Here is a 5,601-nt window from a genome sequence, read left to right as displayed (position 1 = left end):
TGTCATGACTCACTGCGCTGGCTTAAACAGCGGCACTGAGGTTTGTGGCGCTTTTATTTTTGCCCTGGAATCTACTGTCCTGGTTCTCTGCTCAGTCCGCTTTTTAAACAGACAAATGGGTGACTTCCCATGGCTCCAATCGCCAGCCAAAAGGCACCCGGACCGGTGTATTTTGTACGGAGAACCACTGCTCCGGGGTGCCGACAAAGCAGCCACGCGGGGCAAAGCAGCGGTGCCGGCCAGCACAGCCGCGCTGGCCATAATAGCCACGTTGGTGACCTGTGGAGCTCCTCCACCTGGGAATTTTCTAGTCTGTGAGCAATAAAAATGTGGCGTCCACTTACCCTCTGAGCTTTCACTGGGAGCTGCAATCCTGAGCTGTTCCTAAACTGCCATTTTGGATTGATCCCCAACTCTTTTCTTCTCTAACAAGGGTGTAGATGGCAAAGTCTTCTTGGGAAATACATGTGAGAAAAAGAGACTTCAAGATTGCAAGATTGCAGCTGCTGTCTCTCCTTGGAGCAGGATTCCATCTTTTCCATGGCTGGGGCCCTTGACACACGTCACTATGCACTGCTCTTCCTGCTGGGGTGAGGAGAGGGAGTGCTGGTAGAGAGGGTGGGAAGGTCCTGAGAAAATGACTGATTTGGAGGCCATTCCTTCATTATACGATGCTAGGGGCAATCTAGAGACTCCTCCTTTGCTAGGTTGCGAATTTGGAACAACGGCTGAATGAGACCACAGGACTGTCCTGCCCATTGACATTGTCATTGATTCAGAGCAGCAGGTGTGTGTATGGTGAAGATAGGAGCAGGGAAAACTGGAGAAGCACAATAGATGAAATGAATGCAAGAAGGACCAGTCTCTAGAAAGGGGAGAGGATGATAGAAAGATAGCCCTTGAATAGCATCTTCTCACTTCCTGAAGTGTTTTCTGAGCTTCGGTGATATTCAGTGTTCTTTCATAATTTCCACCACCTCTCCTTCCTTTCCATGTACTTTATTATTTATTTAATATTGTCTTTAAACTTGCTCACTTAAAAAAAACCTACTCAGCCTCATGTTAAAAACAGAATTTGTAAAATCATAGGTTTGATAGGTGAGTTTTAGTTTCTCTAACATATGTGGCTATAAAGACATGACTGTTAAAATGGAAAACTCTTTATGCATCCACTCCTGAAATCATAGTGGGTCCCTGTGCTGCACCAGGATGGGAGTAATGGTCTCCATGGACACAGACAGATGTCACTTAGAATGAAGCTGCAGAAAGCACCTGAATTTGTATGTCTGTAAGTCATCAATGCCTCCTCATCTTCTGCCCAACTCACATAACATCAACTAACAGTGGTGGCCATAGTTGCTGTGGCATTCATTCATTGAAGCTCTCATTTGGCATCAGACACATTTTTCCCCCTTTTGAAAGGCCTCAAGCACGTGAACAAGAGTGAGAGCCACCTGCTCTCTGTCAGATCAGGTGTTGTGTTGCAGTGGTTTGTTTCATTGTCAAGAATGGAGTCGCTGCCTGCCTAATGTACTACAAGGTATTCCACTTAAAAACAGGGTCTCTGGAGGGAATAATTGTAGGATAAGCTATTTCCCTCTATCTAAAATGAAGGAAGAAAAATATCAAGAAGAAATACATATTTCTGCTCTGTCCTCTGCCTCTTCCTTTTCTTGCCACTTCTCTTGTCTGTTCCTGATTTTCTTAATCCTTTTCTCACGATGTTGTCTCCTCATCCTAACCCAAAAATATGAATCTAACTTCTATCTTTTTGTTTATAATAGGGCACATTTTCCTGGTAGATGCTTAAGTCTGATGTGTACTTTCTAGGTGGCATAAATCACTTCTGGAAGGGGACTGTGGGGCAGGTCTCCCAAACATGAACCTTACCCATCAACTTCTAATGGTGGTCTTAGCTGTCTGATTGGATTATACGTCCACTAGAGGGCGCTCTTCCCTTTAAATGTCAAAAATTGTGTCTGCGCTGGAAGTCAATATTGCAACAGGAACAATGGAAACGTTTATTTCCTTTCGGAAATAGCTGCTACTGAGCACAGCTCTGGGAGGAGATTATTAAGGATATGCCAATTGCAAAGAAAATACTTGGCTGTAGCAGCATATTCTACTATTGTAGACATAATGTCAATGAACAGGGGTGGCTGTAGTTGCTGTGGGATTCCTGATGTAGTGACTTCTAGGAGATCCTTTCCTACTCCCTGTGCCAGCTAGCAAATTTCTCTCTCTAAATTCAACCTAGAGTCAAGGTATCCTTCTCAATCATTTCACAATCATTTGGGCCTATAATCTTTCTAGGCTGAATTCTAGGTTTGATTTGGTGACTTTCAATCTGATGAGATTTCCAAGTCCTAACCCTTCACTGCACAAACAAGGAAACAGAGAGGTAGAGCAGTGTGTCTAGACCACACAGCACAAAGGGGCAGATCTTCTGATGCCATGTTTCCAGTTACTTCAGTTCTTAGATGTCTGTCTTCATTACAAATACCTTCTTCCAGCTTTCAACAGTGTCTTTTGTCAGTAAGACTGATTTAAAGTCTTTTCACACTTGACAGGGTTCACTGTAGCACTGAGCTTGTTATATTTTACTGTAGACATTAGGTGATGGTAGTTTTTATATACTTGGGCTACGGGAGATTTTTCAAATAATTCACACGTATTGAATTTTAAGTGAATGACATTCACTGGGCTCTTAGCACATGAACCATCGTGACCAGGAGATAATAAAAGAGAACAGAAGAGCACTGACTGTCTTAGCACCCACGGACTGATTTTTGAGTTCTGGCCACATCTTAAAGAATGAGTTACTTTGGACAAAACTACTTAATCTTCTTTGGGCTTCCATCTTCTTTTCTGAAAAGGCTAATAGCATAGAAACATGGATTGAGCCAGAGACTTTCTGTGGGTTATTTTGTTTACTCCTTGAAATAGCCCTCAGAGGTCAATACAATTCTCATTGTCCCCATTTTACAGAAAAGGAAACTGAGATCCAGAGAGGACAAGTGAATTTCCCAAGATTATCCAGTTGATACGAAGCGGAGCTAGAAAGTGAGCAGATTTCTCTGGTTCTGAAAGCTTTGCTCACAAGCACAGGTTGAGACCTCCACTCAATCAATAAGCGCTGAGACCCTTCCACAGACTCAGCAGGTCCTGCTGTCCCTGAAGCTCGACACTCTCATTTCAAACCACAGAGAGAACCCAGGAAACAGCGGAAGGAAAATAATACGATATTTGAGAGGCAGCGTGGATTATCGGGGGACATGGGTTCGTGTCCCTTCTGTCCCACACACACATTGCATGATGCTAAGCAGGTCACTTCACCTCTCCAGGGTTGTTTCCTCAGCTGAGAAATGAGAGGGCTGAGATGAGCACCAGCCCGGGGTGCTCAGTGCTGCAGTCTAGGGTGTTGTGGGCTGAAATCAGAATGCTGTCTCCTCCACTCTGGGTGCTGCCACATGATCTCTCGTTCTCACTCCCCACCCCCAGTCTTGCCCATCTGAGTTTCAGGTTATTTTTTCCTTCCTTCTGCTCTTCAATTTCCTTACTGAGGCAGCTCTTTCCTGCTGCCTCTGTCCCCGCCGGAGCTGTCTGAGCCAGTAGAGCCCATGGAAACCAAGGGGAACCTGACTTGAATCTTGCTTTCTGACATGCTGGCTGTGGCTTGCTTAGGAACTGAATAAGCGCTTCTTACTCCCTGTGTTCACCACAGTGGAACCATGGGTGCAGAAATGTAATTCTCAATCACCCCAGTTTAATCTGCGAAAGACAATAGAGCTTGCAGGCAGTGTCACGTTGGGTCTCTGAACACACGATGGCTGCCGTCGCCCTTTTCATCAAAATGATTGAAAACAGATTTCTAAACAGAATTGAGGGTCCTGTCTAAATCAAACCGCTGTATTGGTCTTATTGTCCCGATCTGAAGTGCTTCAGCTTCTAGTGCACAGTTGCTTCTCAATAGAAGTTCATTATTGTTGCCGATGATAACAACTGTATAGATACATAGAAAAGAAGTTCCCATTTCATGAGGAGAAAAGAAGCTCATTTAAACTAAGTGAGAATGAAAATTGCTCTTGTTCAGCAGCTCTACCATTCCTGCTTTCCCTTTCTGCTGGAAAGGAAGTTGAATTTAAAAGCTTATCTTGGTTTGATTTTCTTTTTCCCTAAACCAAAATAGAATAGGTATTTAGCTTGAAAATTTGAAAGAGCTCAAGTCAATTGGTTAACAAAACACACAGACACACACATGCTTCCGTGCACATCTTAATATCCTCATTATATAAAATCTCAGTCACCAAAAATGATCCCCAAAATTGTAAGACTCCAATACATGATGGAACAAAGAACATAAACATATGATTTATAAGGAGGAAAAACACATGACAAAAAATATGAAAAAATATTCAACACACAGATAATAAAATAAATTTATATGATAATGAGATACTGTAGGTGCTAATCAAAGTATCAAAGATTTTTTATTATAGCAAAAGAAGTCCTTCCTTTTGTGTAATGATTTCCCAGAAAATACTTGAAATTCACTCACCCTCTCCCAAATCAACATTACTGTCTGTGAAAGAAACGATACAACCAAGCACACAGATCCCAGACTCTGCTGGGAAAATCCTGTGTAAATCCACCATCTTTTTTGTTTCTTAAGTTCCTCCTTGGTAAAAAGTTGTTTGGCTCACGCTTGTAATCCCAGCACTTTGGGCAGCCAAGGCAGGTGGATAACCTGAGGTCAGGAGCTCGAGACCAGCCTGGCCAACATGATGAAACTCCATCTCTACTAAAAAAACAAAAATTAGTTGGACATGGTGGCAGGTACCTGTGATCCCAGCTACTTGGGAGGCTGAGGCAGGTGAATCACTTGAAACCAGGAGGCAGAGGTTGCAGTGAGCCGAGATTGCACCTCTTTACTCCAGCCTGGGCAGAAGAGTGAGACTGTCTCAAAAAAAGAAAAAAAGCTCACATCTTATGCGAATAAAAAAAAAAAAAAAAAAAAGATTGTTTGTATTCAGACTCTGAAATTTCACAATCCTCTCCAGGTACGGTTTTTCTTTGCCCAAAGTCTTTAAGTCTTCACTAATAGATATGTAGACACCTAATAAGTATTAGACCTGAAAGTGTTCTTCAAAGCATAGAATTCAGATGGTGATTTTACAGCTGAAGAGGGTGAGGCTCACACATTCTGAAGGTACGAATCAGACTCTTTTTTTACCATAAGTGTTTTTCCTTAGGGTAATGGTCAATATCCATCAAAATCCAGGTGGCACATGCTTGATGCCCTTCTGAAAAGACTTAGTCTGCCTCACCACTGGGTTTAGCAGGGTAGAGCCAGGGCCTCAGAATACACAATGAGCTGCCCAGGTGAAACAAGATCATACTAGGATTTCTGCTTTCTAATGCATCTTGTCTTTTTTAAGTTTTCATTTTTCTTACTGTTATAATTTATAGGTTAGTAGAGTACTTTACTTCTTGGGGATACCTAATTAAAGTTGTTTTGCTGGTAGGATAATGTTGAAAAAAGTTTGCAGGCAGCTGGAATAGAGAGGGATGTGAATGTGTCTGATCTTGTGCAATTCAGGA

Source organism: Cebus imitator, unplaced genomic scaffold (assembly GCF_001604975.1).
Source record: "Cebus imitator isolate Cc_AM_T3 unplaced genomic scaffold, Cebus_imitator-1.0 Scaffold5, whole genome shotgun sequence".
Classification (NCBI taxonomy): domain Eukaryota; kingdom Metazoa; phylum Chordata; class Mammalia; order Primates; family Cebidae; genus Cebus; species Cebus imitator.
The sequence above is the reverse complement of the archived record's forward strand: the minus strand, read 5'-3'. Positions refer to the sequence as shown.